The following is a 16,789-nucleotide window of genomic DNA, read 5'->3' as shown; positions in this document are numbered from 1 at the left end:
GTGAGACTTATTCACTACGACGAGAACAGTATAGGGGAAACACCTCTGTGATTCAATTGTCTCCATTTGGCCCTGCCCTTGACACATGGGGAATGTTACAATTTAGGGTGAGATTTGGGTGGGGACACAACCAAACCATATCAGGTGCCAAGACCACTCAATGGAGAAAGACAGTTCTTTCAACAAATGGCACTGGGAAATTGGAATATCCACATGCAAAAGAAAGAAATTAGACCCATACCTTATACCATATACAAAAATTAACTCAAAATGGGTCAAAGACCTAAATATAAGAACTATGATTAGTGCTTCTCTGTAAATGCATTCAGCACCCCCAAGGGAGTTGACTCTTTCCCTGGAAAGGCTTAAGCAGAAGCTGCAAGACCAGGTAACTTGGTAGGAATGCAGTGTAGGCCAGTGGCTAACAAATGCCAAATCAGACAGCTGAAAATCTGGTTGTATCAGCATCACCTGGGGAGCTTTTTAAAAAATCTAGATATGCAGCCTACAAGAGAATCTGACTCAAGAAATTTGGAGTAGAACTCAAGAGTCTGCATTTCAAAGCTCCTTGGGTGATTCTGAGGCAAAGCCAGGTTGGGGAAGTTCCAGGTAGGGGATTCAAGCATCAGATTTGGACTAGAGGCCTACAACTCAATGTGTGGTCCATAGAGAAACAGCATTGGTATCACCTGGAAGCCTTTTTTTGTTTTGTTTTGTTTTTAAATCAATACATTTTTATTCAAGGAATTTTATGTTGTGATCCCTTCTACTGTCCATCAAGGTCACTTTGGATCCTCTGAAGAGCTGGAGTCAAAATTTGTCTTCAAAAGATTTATTAATATCGTCAAGTTAGCCCTTTTTAATAGAACTGATGCTTAATCCAGTTGTCCTGTCAGCCTGTAATTTTTTTATTTTGGTTTCTTTCATCTCTTTTTAATATGAATATACTGATGAAGACATCAGAATTCACCAAGAATCTTTGAGATCTAATTTCTTCAACCAATTTACTTTAGGGTCATTTTCAGAGTAGGGTCATTTCAGAGTGAAATTCTCAATTTGACACCTTAGAAAAAGAAAAGCATTGCTTACTCTTAGAATATATCAAAGTGAAGAGTATGAGAAGCTTATACAAATGCCGTATCAATAGAAATACCAGGTTTAACAAGCACAAAGCCAAGAAAAGCAATGAAACCAGATACTGGATTTCTATGGCGCTGACCTTTGAACACCCTAGCAGGAGTAAACTGCTGAGTGCAGATACCACGCAGTGCATTCTGGAAGCTTTTAAGGAACAAAGACCCTAAGGCCTCACCCTAGACCTCCTGAATCAGAACTTGCATTTAATTTATATATATATATTTATTTTTTTGGAGGCAGGGTCTCTTTCACCCAGACTGGAGTGTAGGGTGCAATCATGGCTCACTGCAGCCTCGACCTCCTGGGCTCAAGGGATCCTCCTCCTGCCTCAGCCTCCTGAGTAGCAGGGACTACAGGTGCATGCATCACCATGCCCAGCTAGATTTTAAGTTTTTGTAGAGACAGGGTTCCACCATGCTGCCTAAGTTGGGTCTCAAACTCCTGGGTTCAAGCAATTCTCCCAGTGTGGCCTCTCAAAGTGCTGGGACTGCAGGCGTGAGCCACTATGCCCGGCCAGAATCTGTATTTAAAAAAAAATTCCCAAATATTTCTATGCACATTAAAGTTTGAGAAGCAGTACGTGACATAATCTTTGCAGTCTTCTAATCCTGAGAAACTAGGGTGCCATGACCTTTTGTTTCTGTATTTTGTTACTGAATGATTATTAAATACAAACTGTGTTACTGGAGAAATATTTCCTATGGCTATGGCTCAACTTTCAAATATAGTTATCCAGTGAAGGTTGTTCAGGGAAGGAGGAGAACCCTGCTCACTGTAAGGAGTGCTAAGCTTGCTCTGACTGGCCATTTAAAGACCCAGAGTTCTTCAGCCAGGTGTGGTGGCTCACGCCTGTAATCCCAGCAATTTGGGAGACTGAGGTGGGAAGATGCTTGAGCCCAGGAGTTTGAGACCAGCCTGGGCAACATGGCAAGACCCCCATCTCTAAAATGAAATAAACAAATATATTTTAAAGACCCAGAATTCTACTCTAAGAACGGGGCCAACCACAACTGCCTACAACAGTGGTTCTCAAACTTAAGCCTGCATCTGAATCGCCTGGAGGGCTCACTAAAATAGATTGCTGGGCCCCAACCACAGTTTCCAACTCAATAGATCTTGGATGGGGCCCCACAATTTGTATTTCTAACAACTTTCTAAGTAATGCTGGTGTGCTAGTCTGGGAATGACACTTTTGGAACCATTTGCCCAGGTTAAAAGGCTTCAGTCCGTAGGAGAACTTCTTTAGATTAGCAACCTCCTTTAGGCCGGAAGTGGCCTGGTTGCAATTTAACTTGCTTGCTTGGAAATGTGCTGAGGTTTACAACATGGTATGCAGTCTGGCTACATATTCACTTGGAGCCAGGTCAACCAGCCTGCCAGTGGCTGTGACCCATGGATGTAAAGTGCTTGATGTGTCAGCTTGGGATTTGCTGAATCTTGCTCAATGAACGGGATCTGTGTTGGCTTTATGGCTTTCCCAGATCAATTGTGGTATCAAGATGATGAGGCCACCCCTGCACAGGCTTTTATAGCTTTTATGTATAGATTGTTTCCAAAGGGAGTTATTAAATTGAATTCACTTGTAATCACAGGTGAACTTACCCTTTATTGCATATCACCCTGCTGAAAGCCAATCACAAGTGTCCCTGATCTTTTTTACTATGTGGTTTCAGAGTCCCTAGCCTTCCCTTTCTGTAGTAGTCTGAATTCTAAGATAAAATTTGTCTTTTGATGGAAAGCTGCCTTTCTGAAACTCTCCTTTAAGAAACAAGCCAATCTTTGGGAGCATTTCTCTGCCATGTGATTTTAAAGTTTTACAATTTCCTTGAGCATGTCTCCTTCCCCAATGTCTTCCTGAGGCGAGTCTTTCATCTGAGCTCTTTTCTGCCTTTCTGTACTAGAAGCCTGTGGTGAGGCCACTCTGCTTCTGTTGATTCTAAGCAAGCCCTTCAAGTTGAAACTAGGCAAATAACATGGCCAGTTGCTCTTTGAAAGGGCCAGGTTTATAAATGATTGCTGCATGCTGGCTTTAAACAAATTTGACCATGGAATAATTCTAAAAGCAGAGATTTTTTACGTTTGGAGCAGGGCAAGTACCTTATTCTCATTAAAGGGTAGACCAGTTAACTTTTGCTGTGTAAGAAACTACCCCAAAATAAGTGACTTAAAACAATGTAGTTCAGAATTTCCTGGGTTGGCAATTTGGGCAGGGATCATTTAGTGGTTTACTTGGTCTTGGCTGGGTTTTCTCTGACAACTGTGGCCAGCTGTTGGATCAGCTGTGGGCTAGCTGGTCTAACATGACTTGCCTCAGCTGAAATGACACATCTCCATTCTGGGGTCTCTCATCTCCAGTGGGCCAAACCTGGCTTCTTCACATGATAACTGTGCAGGGTTTCAAGGGAAAAAAAGTGTGTAGGAAGTGTTGAGGCCTATGCTCCAAACTGGCACACTGTCACTTCTGCCATGTTCTATTGGCCAGAACAAGGTACAAATCCTGCCCAGATTCAAGGGGAGTAAAAATAGTTTCCACCTCTTGGTGGGAGAAGCTGAAAAGTCACATTGCAAAGGGACTGGATAGAGTAAGAAAAGACAGATTGTTGCCATTTTGCAACAGACTGCAAAGAGCTAACTCAGGGCCCTTGAACATGCCAGTCTCTCTTCCTAGAACCTGTTTTTCTCCACTTTTCCTATGGCTGGTACTTCTCATCTTTCAGATCTCAGCTTACATATCATGTTTTCTGAGAGGACTTCCTACCAGCATGTCCTGCTATTCTCGATCTAAATCCCTGTTTTTCTTCTTTCATATGCTTCTCTCATTTTGTAATTGTTTCATTTATGAGATTATTGGTTTCTCTTGATTACACTCCTAGAACAAAAATTCCATAAAGTCATGGAATAGTTTTGTTTTGTTTTGTTTTTAAGAGACAGTGTCAGAACTTCTGGACTCAGGTAGTCTTACTGTCTCAGCCTCCCAAAGTGCTGGGATTACATGCATGAGCCACTGTGCCCAACCAAGTTTGTCATTTTTATTTAATTATTATATCAATAGTACTTAGCATAATGCCTGACACATAGTAGGCCCTCAATAAATATATATCCAAAGAGCAAATTGAATGAAAGATGGAGGTAATATAATCTATTTGATTAAGGAAAAGATTGAACATTTCAGAAGAGGATAGAAGAGTTCGTCTGGCCATGTGATATAGAAAATAATCCAAGGAGATCAATAAAAAGGTTTGGGGAGCTCTCACTACCTGCATGATATCTTTAAAAGGCCACTGGTAAAATATTCCCTCTCCCAGATGGCCTGAATACATGGGATTAAAGCACGTTGAGGCTTAGCAAGGACCTTGAAGCCCAAGATAACTTATTTCCAACCAAAAATTAAGGTACATAGTTTTCCAAGGGATCATTTCTTCTGGTTCATGACTATGTTAAAATAAGAGTACCAGATATATAATAGAAATAGCAAGTTTTAAAACATTTTTCTGAGACAGGGTCTTGCTCTGTCAGCCAGGCTAGAGTGCAGTGGCACAATCATGGCTTACTGTAGCCTCAGCCTCCCAGGCTCAAGCGATCCTCTCACCTCAGCTACCCAAGTAGACGGGACTATAGGTGCATGCCATTACACCCAGTAATTTTTGTATTTTTTTGTAGAGGTGGTGTTTCACCATGTCGCCCAGGCTGTTCTTGAACTCCTGGGCTCAAGCAATCTACCCATCTCAGTTTCCCAAAGTGTTGAGATTACTGGTGTGAGCCACCATGCCCAGCCAACAATTTTCTATGTTTCACAAATGAATATCACCAGAGGAATAAACTGATGAGAAATCATCAGTTTATTTGGAGGGTGGGAGGGAAGGAGGATATATAGTTACCATGGTTCAAGGCCACCTAGAGCTGGAAATTTCAGTGTCAGAGTGTCAATCCTTTAAGTCTTGAGGCTTTTAGCATTTAACCCACTGCTAATCTACAATTTTCCTGAGAATCAGCCCTGTTTCCAGCCCTACTTTGCTGGACTGTAACTCCAGGGAAATGGTTCTTACCTAGGCTGACTGACTTTGCTCCCCAGGTGATTTTGACAATGTCTGCACATAGTTTTGGTGATCATAATTGGGAGAGTGTTACCAGTATATAGTGAGTAGAGGCCAGAGTTTGCACCATTACACTGTAGCCTGGGGAACAGAGCAAGACCCTGTCTATGAGACCCCTCCCTAGTAGCTGGGACCACAGACATATGCAACCATGCCTGGCTAATTTCTTTCTTTTTCTTTTATTTTACATATATTATTTGAAACAGGGTCTTACTCTGTCACCCAGGCTAGAGTGCAGTGGCATGATCATGGCTCACTGCAGCCTCAATCTTCCAGGTTCAAGCGATCTTTCCACCTCAGCCTCCTGAGCTGCTGGCACTACAGGCATGCGCCACCACACATGGCTGATTAATTTTTATTTTTAGTAAAGACAAGGTCTCACTATGTTGCCCAGGCTGGTCTCAAGCAATCCTCCTTCCTTGGCCTCCCAATCTTTTCATTTTTTGCAGAGACAGGGTCTTCCTATTTTGCCCAGGCTGGTCTTAAAGTCCTGGTCTCAAGTGATCCTCCAGTCTTGGTCTCCCAAAGTGCTGGGAGTACAGGCATGAGCCACTGCACCCAGCCTATCACTATTTGACCCGTCTGCCAGTTTCCAGGAAAGCTCCATTCTCGGAATTTGTCTTTATTTGATCTGGCTTAGAGGTTACTCTGTGTGAACAGTCTTATCCCTAGGTCATTTGTGGGGAAAAAAAAAAAGTGATGATGGCTTAGTATCATAGTCATTGGAGGTGGTGTTACCAGTTGGGGTTAACAAGAGGCTGACCAAGAAAGTTAAAAGGAAAAACTGGGGAATGAGATGCCCAAAAAGGTCTTTGAAAAGCTCCAGTATATTCTTGGGACATAGAAATCCACTGACATATGCAAGACTTGTGCACATGCAGAAGAAAGTCCTATAAAGGCCCTAATCTCTCATCTCTGGCTGATCTTGAGGCTATGCACATGCAGGAGATGAAGGCTAAAGGAGAATTGCAAACTGCCTGACAGAGTGTTGAAGCTATGCCGCAATCCACAAGAAGAAACCTGCAACAAAGGGACAGGTAGGGTGGCTCATGCCTGTAATCCCAGTACTTTCAGAGGCTGAGGCAGGAAGATTGTTTGAGGCCATGAGTTCAAGACCAGTCTAGGCAACATAATGAGACTTGTCTCCCTCAAAAAAGTGAAAAAAAAAAAAAGCTGGGCATAGTGGTGCTTGTGCCTCTAGTCCTAGCTACTTGGGAAGCTGAGGCAGGAGGATTGCTTGAACCCAAGAGTTTGAGGCTGCTGTGAGCTATGATCCTGCCACTACACTCCAGCTTGGGTGACAGAGCAAGACCCTGTCTCAAAAAAAAAAAAAAAAAAAAAAAAGACAAACCATAAAATGAAACCTTCAGCAAAGACTGAGACTTAGTGGTTGAAGGTATTAAAGGAGATCTCTGTCCAATTATTAGCTGACCACTAGGTTAAGCAAGCAGAGACTTCGGTGGCCACACACAATAAAAATTACAGACAGGATGGGCATGGTGGCTCATGCCTGTAATCCTAGCACTTTGGGAGGCCAAGGTGGGAGGATTGCTTGAGCCCAGGAGTTAAGACCAGCCTAGGCAACATGGGGAAACCCCATCTCTTCAAAAAAAAATAAAAATTAGCTGGGTGTGGTGGCATGTGCCTCTGGTCCCAGCTACTTGGGAGGCTGAGGTAGAAGGTTTGCTTGAGCCTGGGAGGTCAAGACGATAATGGACCATGATTGCACCACTGCACTCCAGCTTGGACAACAGAGTGAGACCCTGTTTCAAAAATTTAAAAAAATTATAGACATAACATAATTAATTCTGAAAGTTTATTAAATAAACAAACAGCAGCAGCAACAAGAACAACAAAGAGAAACAACAAACCCTGGGGGAGAATCTGATTTCCAGAGTTGCCATATTATTTTAAACATTGAGTTTTCAACGAAATTATAGGGCACACAGAGAAACAGGAAAGTACAGCCTTTATACATGAAGGAAGAAGTAATAGGTGAATTCAGCAAATTTCCAGGAAACAAGGTTGGTTGCTATTAAAAGAATGAGCAAAGTATCTGAATAGACTTGTATCCAAGGAAGATATATAAATGGCCAATAAACACATAAGACTCTCAACTTCATTAGTCATCAGGGAAAAGCAAATCAAAAGCACAATGAGATACTACTTCAAACCCAGTAGGATAGCTAAAATCAGAAGCAGACTAGATAAGTGCTAATAAGGATATGGAGAAAATAGAACCTTCATAGCTTCTGCTGGAATTGTAAAATGGTGCAACCACTTTGGAAAACAGCGTGGTAACTCCTCACAAAGTTAAACATATAGCTACAAAATGATCTAGCAGTTCCACTCCTGGTATATACACCAGCAAATTGAAAACATATCTACACAACTTGTGCACAAACGTTTTACAGCAGCATTATTCCTAATAGCTAAAAAATAGAAGGAACCTAAATGTCCATCAACTGATGAATGGATAATGAATATGTGGTGCAGTTGACCCTTGAACCTTGAACGACATGGGTTTGAACTGCATGGGTCCACTTACATGTGATTTTTTTTTTTCAATAAAATTTACACTGAATGTGCCTGCCTCTCTTGTTACCTCTTCCACCTCCTCCATTTCTGCCTCTGCCACCCCTGAGACAGCAAAACCAGCTCTTCCTCTTCCTTCTCCTCCTTAGCCTACTCATTGTGAAGACAATGAGGATGAAGGCCTTTATGATGATCCATTTCCATTTAATGAATAGTAAATGTCTTTTCTCTTACCTATGATTTTCTCAATAACATTTTCTTTTCACTAGCTTACACATCACATACAAAATCTGTGACAATCAACTGTTTATGTTATTGGTAAGGCTTCTGGTCAACAGTAGGCTATTAACAGTTAAGTTTTAGGGGAGTCAAAAATTATATTTTCTTTCTTTCCATTCCATTCCTTTCCTTTCCTTTCCCTTTCCCTTTCCCTTTCCCTTTCCCTTTCCCTTTCCTTTCCTTTCCTCTCCTCTCCTCTCCCCTCCCCTCCCCTCCCCTCCCCTCCCCTCCCCTCCCCTCCCCTCCCCTCTCCTCTCCTCTCCTCTCCTTTCCTTTCCTCTTTCCCTTCCTTTTTCCTTTCCTTTTTCCTTTCCTTTCCTTTCCTTTCCTTTTCTTTTTGGCAGGTTCTTACTCTGTTGTCCAGGCTAGAGTGCAGTGATGCAATCAAGGCTCACTGCAGCCTTGAACTCCCTGGCTCAAGCAATCCTCCCACCTCACAGCCTCCCAAATAGCTGTGGAGTACAGGCATGCACCTCCATGCCTGGCTGATTTTTGTATCTTTAGTAAAGATGGAGTTTCACCATGTTGGCCTAGGCTGGTCTCAAATTCCAGGGCTCAAGCAATCCTCCTGCCTGAGCCTCTCAAAGTGCTGGGATTACAGGTGTGAGCCATCATGCCCAGCCTATACTTGAACTTTTTACTGCACAGGAGGTCAGTTCCCCTAGCCCCCACATTGTTAAAGGGTCAACTGTATATGTACACAATGGATTATTATTTGGCCATAAAAAGAAATGAAGTACAAATACATGCTACAACATGGATGAACACTGAAAATATCAATGCTAAGTGAAAGAAGCGTCAGTAAAGACCACATATTATATGACTCCATTTATATAAAATTTCCAGTGTAGGTGAATGTTACAGTCACCAAATAGACTAGTGGTTACTAGAACCTGGGTGGAAAGGGAACTAGGGAGTGACTGCTAATGAGTACAGGATTTGTTTTGAGAGTGATGGAAATGTTTTAAAGTTAAATATTGGTGATCATTTCACAATTTAGTAATGTGCTAAAAACCACTAAAAAATGTAGACTTTAAATGAATGAATTTTGTAGCTGGTCCATGATATCTCAATAAAGCTGTTTTTTTCTTTTGAGATGGAGTTTCACTCTTGTCGCCCAGGCTGGAGTGCAATGGCATGATCTCTGCTCACTGCAACCTCCGCCTCCCAGATTCAAGCAATTCTCCTGCCTCAGCCTCCTGAGTAGCTGGGATTACAGGCACATACCACCATGCCTGGCTAACTTTTGTACTTTTAGTAGAAATGGAGTTTCACCATGTTGGCCAGGCTGATCTTGAATTCTTGACTTCAGGTGATCCACCCACCTCGGCCTCCCAAAGTTCAGGGATTACAGGTATGAACCATCACACCTGGCCAATAAAGCTGTTTTAAACAATGTTAGACAATATTGTTGTTAAAAACTAGAATAAAACTACAATTCAGAATCCAATGTTGGTACTGTTGCATTCCCACTTTCTGTTGTAAAAAATTTAACAAAGACTACAACATTGTTATAGAAAATCAGCCATGGATAGTATGGGTCCAAATTCTAGCACAGATTATATATAGTGGGAAAAACAAAAGTGGGCAGATTTACCTCAGATTAGTAGAAATGTTTATATATAGTCAGCAGTAAGTCCAATGTCATAAGTGCAAGCAGACAACTGGAGATAGGAAAAGTGTAATGTAATGTGTGAAGACTTGAAAGATGGTGAAAAAGGTCTCATCTCATCTCACTTGCAAATTTTATGATGTCTAAGTTTTATCCTGAAGTTATTTATTTTTTATTTATTTCTTCATTTTTTGAGATGGAGTGTCGCTCTTGTTGCCCAGGCTAGAATGCAGTGGCCGCAGTCTCGGCTCACTGCAACCTCCGCCTCCCTGGCTCGCTCAAGTGATTCTCCTGCCTCAGCCTCCCAAGTAGCTGGGATTACAGGCACCCACCACCATGTCCAGCTAATTTTTGTAATTTTAGTAGAGACGGGGTTTCACCATGTTGGCCAGGCTGATCTTGAACTCCTGACCTCAGGTGATCTGCCCACCTCGGCCTCCCAAAGTGCTGGGATTACAGGCATGAGCCACCATGCCCAGTCCTGAGGTTATGAAAAACACAAAAAGGCATGTTTCTAATGCCAGCTCCAACTCTGTCACAGATATAACCAATAGTTCTTCAGTCAATAGATCTTATGATTACCAAACTGGAAGAGAGAAGACACTGTCTTGTACAATGCCTAGACTCATTTTCCTTAAATGAGAAAAGGAATGGACTTAGTATTGTAGTTCTTACACCTACTAGAGTATTAGCTCTTCAAAAAGAAGCTGAATGTTCTAAATCAAGCTTGTTCCACCTGCGGCCCATGGGCCTCATGCGACCCAGGATAGTGTTGAATGCGGCCCAACACAAATTTGTAAGCTTCCTTAAAACATTACGAGATTTTTTTGCAACTGTTATTTGTAGCTCATCAGCTATCATTAGTGTTAATGTATTTTATGTGTGGCCCAAGACAATTCTTCTTCCAATGTGGCCCAGGGAAGCCAAAAGATTGGACACCACTGCTCTAACTATTCGTCTTGTCCTATTCCATTTGTGTTGCTATAAAGGAATACCTGAAGCTGGGTGATTTATAATGAAAAGAGGTTTATTTGACCCACAGTTCTGTAGGCTGTACAAGAAGCATGGCACCAACGTCTGCTTCTGGTGAGGGCTCCAGGCTACTTCCACTTATGGTGGAAGGCAAGGGGGAGTCAGTGTGTGCAGAGATCACATGGTGAGAGAGGAAGCAAGAGAGAGGGAGAAGAGAGGTGCCAGGCTGTTTATCACAACCAGCTTTTGTGGGAATCAATAGAGTGAGAACTCACTCACCCCAGCCACCTGCCAGAGAGGACATGAATCTACTCATGAGGGATCAGCCTCCATGAGCCAAACACCTCCCATTAGGCCCCACCTCTAACATTGGAGATCACATTTCAGCATAAGGTTTGGTGGGGACAAATATCCGAACTAGAGGACACATGATAGCCTTAAAAGTGTTTGCATAGGTGGGCACAATAGCTCGTGCCTGTAATCCCAGCACTATGGGAGGCTGAGGTGGGAGAATCACTTGGGTGTCAGGAGTTAGAGACCAGCCTGGGCAACATGGTGAAACCCCATCTCTACAAAAAACATTTATTTTAATTAGGCGGGCATGGTCAAACATGCTTGTAGTCCCAGCTATTCAGAAGGCTGAGGCAGGAGGATGGCTTGAGCCCAGGAGTTCAAGGTTGCAATGAGCTATGATCACGCCACTGTACTCCAGCCTGGGAGAGAGAGCAAGACCCTGACTCAAAAAAAAAAAAAAAAAAAAAAAAGCATTTGTATATACGGTGATAGAAACAGAGAGGGAAAAATTCAAGAATTTATCAAAGGTATAGAAATCAGTGTTGAAATTCTTGAAAGACTAGATGATCTGTAAATGAATAACTTTGTCAACTTGAAAACCTGATTTACTTGATCTTATACAAAGCATATAAGATGCTAGGCATGGACTTTAAATGCCAGATAATGCAAATTGTATTAGATGTATGTCCAGACAGACAGATAAACAGACTCTTAGGGGAAGTACACCTGGGCCAGACCCTATCCATTGACTTGCACAATCTTACTTATAACAGCCTTATGAATATACATATATTCACACACATATATGTATATATGATCCAAAATGTGTGTGCTGTATAACTATATATGCACTATATAAGTACAAACACATATACGTATATATGTACTTTGGATCTGCAAACACAGTGCAAACACAGTTTCACTGCAAACACAGTGAAACAAAATATAATTGTTACCACAGGTGAAGGGAAATAATCTTTTAGCCAAATACTCCTAGAGAACATATCTCCCAAATACAAAGTCATCATGTTTGTCAGCAAAAAAGTTGTTTCTGATTATTTCCCAAGTGATCTGAGTGACCCAGGCATACCAGGACAATATCTTTCTTCTTTTTTTGAGACACAGTCTCATTCTGTCACCCAGGCTGGAGTGTAGTGACACAATCTTGGCTCACTGCAGCTTCTAACTCTTAGGCTCAGGTGATCCTCCTACCTCAGCCTCCTGAGTAGCTTGGGCTACAGGTGTGCACCACCATGCCTTGCTAAGTTTTTTGACTTTTGGTAGAGGTGGGGGTCTTGCCATGTTGCCCATGCTGGTCTCAAACTCCTGGGTTCAAGTGATCCACCTGCCTCAGACTTCCAAAGTACTAGGTTTATAGGTATGAGCCACCACACCTGGCCACCAAGACAATTTCTTTATGGCAATAGAGAACAGAGAAAGGAGGTTAAGCATTAAAGTACTCTAAAAAAGGAAAAGTGACAATACTGATTGCTACCAGTCTAGCACCCCAAGTTCATATTGTTCATAATGTCATACTCGTCTATGACTTCCCCCAGAACATTGAACAATAGGTCCACTGAGTGTGGTGTTCCAGAAAAGCAGAAATGACAGGAATATCTGTTACCTTTATCACTAAACATGATTGGAAGATTGCCACAAAACTGTTTAAAATCCTGAAAAGAGAAAATTAGAATATCCTGGATGGTCTTGTGTCAATAGGTGAAAAGTATAAGTTATATAAGCAAATAAGCAAGAAGGAATAGAAATAAGATTAGTAAAACCTCAAGGAAAACCCAAGAAGTTTTCTTGATGTTTACATTCAAAAGTGGACCAGACCATTGGAGAATTCAAGATTTCTTTTAAAATATATAATGTTTAAGATATATTTGGAAGTACTGGAAGCATACTGGCAGTCTGAAGAGATTTGAGTAGCCAGAGTGAAACTCTATTTGTCTGCAGCACTTAGGCACATGAGGAGAGCGTGAGTGATTAAATGGCATCTGAACATTATTTTCTGCAGAGAGCATCCAGTGCTCATGAATGGGGGGAGGCTCTGCTGCATAATCAGTTTTGTGAATGGGTCTAAGACTAGTGTTTACACCTGACTGATATTAATACTTAGTGTTTTGGCTTTCTTTTTTTTTTGAGACAGGGTCTTGCTCTGTTGCTCACACTGGAGTGCAGTGGTGTGATCATGGTTCACTGCGGTCTCAATCTCCAGGCTCAAGCGATCCTCCCACCTCAGCTTCCCAAGTAGCTGAAACCAGGTGCATGCCATACTACCTGGCTAATTTTTGTATTTTTTGTAGAGACGGGATTTCACTATGTTGTCCAGTCTGGTCTTGAACTCCTGGGCTCAAGCAATTCTCTTGCCTCGGCCTCCCAAAGCGTTGGGTTTGCAGATGTGAGCCACCACACCCTGCCTGTTTTGGCATTTTTAAGAGTTGTTTCTGTTCTCCCACCTTTAAAATAATTGCATACTGTTTGCCTCAGAGAGCTGGGGGTCTTTGTCAAGATTGTCTCTAGCTCTTCATTTCACAGACAGGGAAACTAAAGACAAAATGGAGTCAGTCGTACTTATTTCCTAACACAAAGCTGAAACAACAGCCCAGGTCTTCTGATTTCGTGGTCAGCACCTGTACTACATTGCCTCTGTTTTGTTGACATCTTCCTAAAAGCCACTTATACACTTTTTAATTTAAAAAACTTTGGGAAACAATCCCTACAGTTACATTTCCTTTTGCTGTTATTGTTTGTGAAGCAATAGAGGAGGAAGTAAGTCAAGACCCATAGGCCTCAGAATGAAACCGTTTTGGGTTTTCTTCCCGGCTTTAGCCATTGCTAGGCGTGCACCCTCAGGAAGATTTATTAAAGTCTTTGAGTCTCTGTTTCTGCACTTTTCAATGGGGTAGTAACAGGACTACTTCATGGGGTAGTGAAAAAGTAAATTAATGCCCTTGCAGCACTGGGAACATAACTCTTACCAAGATACAGCTGTGATCATAATGATGCTGACCATCGTGATCATGGGGCTGTTTTGAGCCAGGCTACACCTTTTTGCCAGCCAGGGGCCTATTGGGAGGATCCTGGTGCGGGGAAGGCACTTAATATTCTTTGAAAGCAGCTTTTCAGTCCCCTTCAATGCTTCCTGGCACCCTGAAACTGCCACTCCTAGCTCTTCCTCTTCACAGCTCCCACGTCTAGTTTGCTGCTGGCACAACCATTTTAAAGTCCTACACAGCCTATGGTAATAGGGAGAACCAAAATATTTCTCTTTCAAACTTCTCTCTCCTACCTTCCACTACCTCAAATACCACCACCTCCCCAAATAGATACTCCTCTCTGTCCTAGGCATTACCAGCATGATGGAATTGGGGCTGTGACAGCCTCAGGCTATTTCCTGTGAAAAGAAGTACAGAGGTGATTTCTCACCCTTGAACGCTACATTTCACCCTTCTCCCTTTATCTCCAGTAGTAAGGCCTTGGAATCAGCCAATCTCTCTCTCTGTCTCTCTCTCTCTCTCTTTCTCTCTCTCTCTGTGTGTGTGTGTGTGTGCGTGTGTGTGTGTGTGTGTGTGTGTGTGTGTGTGTGTCTGTCTGTCTCTCATTAAAGATAACACATTGAAGGCAAGTATTTGCAAGGCCTAATACCCTCCCTTTATAAATATTTTCATAAAAAGAAAAAGAAAACATCTTTTTAAAAATTCTTTAAGCGTACCTGGCTGAAGATTCCCAAAGCAAGATTTCTGGACAGGAAAACACCTACAGTCACAGTAGAGAGTTAATGATTGGAAAAGAAGGAGGAAAACCAAAACGGCCTGAGCCACTGCTTTCTGGGGTCATTGGAGCCCAGCAAAGCTAGTAGAAAGAAGTAGTGATGCCTATATGCATGAGAAAAATAACTTTTTTTTTTTTTTTTTTTTTAGAGACAGAATCTCACTGTGTCGCCCAGGCTGGAGTGCAGTCAGTGGCACTATCTCAGCTCACTACAACCTCCACCTTCCGAGTTCAAGTGATTCTCGTGCCTCGGCCTCTCGAGTAGCTGGGATTACAGGCACGTGCCACCACAGCTGGCTAATCTTTGTATTTTTAGTAGAGAGGGGGTTTCCCCATGATGGCCAGGCTGATCTTGAACTCCTGGCCTCAGGTGATCTGCCCACCTTGACCTCCCAAAGTGCTGGGGTTACAGGTGTGAGCCACTGCGCCTGGCCTGAGACAATAACTTAATAAGATAGAGCATACTTGCCCTTCAAATTTTTTATGGTACTCATTATTTCATTTTGGTAAAGGAAAATGTGACAGTATGGTATCAGTGGAGTGGAATGTGGCATCAGTGGGCAGTATCACCTGGTTGCCAGTAGGCCTTAATGAGATCCATTGTATTCAGGTCATACCTGTGCTGGGGAAGAATAGATAGAAGAGAAAGATATGAAGTGTAAGAGAAATGCTAACTTGACTGCAACCATTTACTCATAGAAACCAGGTAAGAGTCACTACAGTGACAAATGTCAAAGAAAAGAGGGACAATGGGGCATTGTACCTCTGATCCAAGCAAGGCAGAACCAGCATCCTCTTACCTGTCTTCCAAGAGTGTTTAAAGGGTTGGAGGGTTTTTCGTGTTTCAAAAACTCTCCAAGAGTGGAGGCTGTTCTCTTTCTCTCTGCTTCTGTCTTTGTCTGCCTCTGCCTCCCTCCTTTCTTTTCTCCCTCCCTCTCTCCCCTCATGTCTATATCTTTGTCTGTGCCTGTATTTTCAGTGTATATTTAACTTGCAGGTAGCCATGCAATATTAACCAAACCCACTTATTCATCTTACCTTTGGGACAGGGGACTGAACTGGGGAAGGGGGAGTACTCAGATAGGTTTTCTTTGTAGTTGATCACAACCATCCATGTGGCTTCAGTTAACTGCTGGAAATGACATGACACCCTGGAAAACAGTAGAGGGTTAGCTTCAGAGTGCCATTTGCTGTTCTCTGTGGGCTTTGGAAGCATGCAGAGAAAATACCAAGATGCAAAGCCAAATGCATGACTAGGAATACTAAGGGGGTCTAAAGCAGCAGCCACAACATAGATGAAGTACAAATTCTGTCTGGAGTCTGTCTCTGACATCCACGGGAGAGAAATATTATACACTGCTTTTCTGGCTAGCATAGAGTCTTCAAATGCATATGAAAATATCCCAGTGATTTTTAAAGCATTTTGATTTCTTCTTGCTCTGCAAAGCATATAGAGAAATGCCAAAATCAGAAAACTTCCATTCAGCAGAAGATCCCTACAATGGACTTTCATTAAAATGTCTTGTTTTATGTGGTTCCTTAAGTTCCCAGTGCCTGTGCCCATGGAAATCTGATAGATCAAAGGCACTAATGATTGTGTAAATACTAAGTGACCTCTTTTGGGTATTTCGTATGTTCTTGATTTGATGAGTGAGTGCTCTACTACTAGCGATCTTTAACAAAGATACCTTATTAGAGAACCCCCGCATGCTGACTCTAGCTATCTTTATCCCTGGCTATCTCTGCAGTTTGGTCCAATAGTTATTTGATTTAATATAGCTACACTATCACTGTTGATGGGAACGTAAAATGGCGCAGCCACTGTGGATAACAGAAAGGAGGTTCCTCAAAACTTTTTAAATAGAATTACAATGTGATCCAGCAATCCCACTGCTGGGTATCTATCCAAAAGAATTGAAAGCAGGATCTCAGAGATGTTTGCACACGTATGTTCATGGAAGCATTATTCACAATGGCCAAGAGGTAGAAACAAACCTCCATCCATGGATGAATGGATAAACAAAATGTGTCATAACATACAATAGAATATGATTCAGTCTTTAAAAAGGCTATCACATGCTACAATGTG

The 16,789-nt window shown here is 42.1% G+C and overlaps 1 non-coding gene across 1 annotated transcript; it reads right to left on the bottom strand.

Annotated features, from left to right (window-relative positions):
* Nucleotides 1-1,133: 1,133 nt before the first annotated feature.
* LOC112131160 (small nucleolar RNA SNORA8) lies at nucleotides 1,134-1,272 on the bottom strand. Its single transcript, XR_002913299.1, has one exon. It is a non-coding gene; the product is annotated as a small nucleolar RNA SNORA8 (small nucleolar RNA).
* Between the last annotated feature and the right edge of the window lie 15,517 nt (nucleotides 1,273-16,789).

This window comes from Pongo abelii, chromosome X, assembly GCF_028885655.2.
Source record: "Pongo abelii isolate AG06213 chromosome X, NHGRI_mPonAbe1-v2.0_pri, whole genome shotgun sequence".
Classification (NCBI taxonomy): Eukaryota; Metazoa; Chordata; class Mammalia; order Primates; family Hominidae; genus Pongo; species Pongo abelii.
The sequence above is the reverse complement of the archived record's forward strand: the minus strand, read 5'-3'. Positions and strand labels throughout refer to the sequence as shown.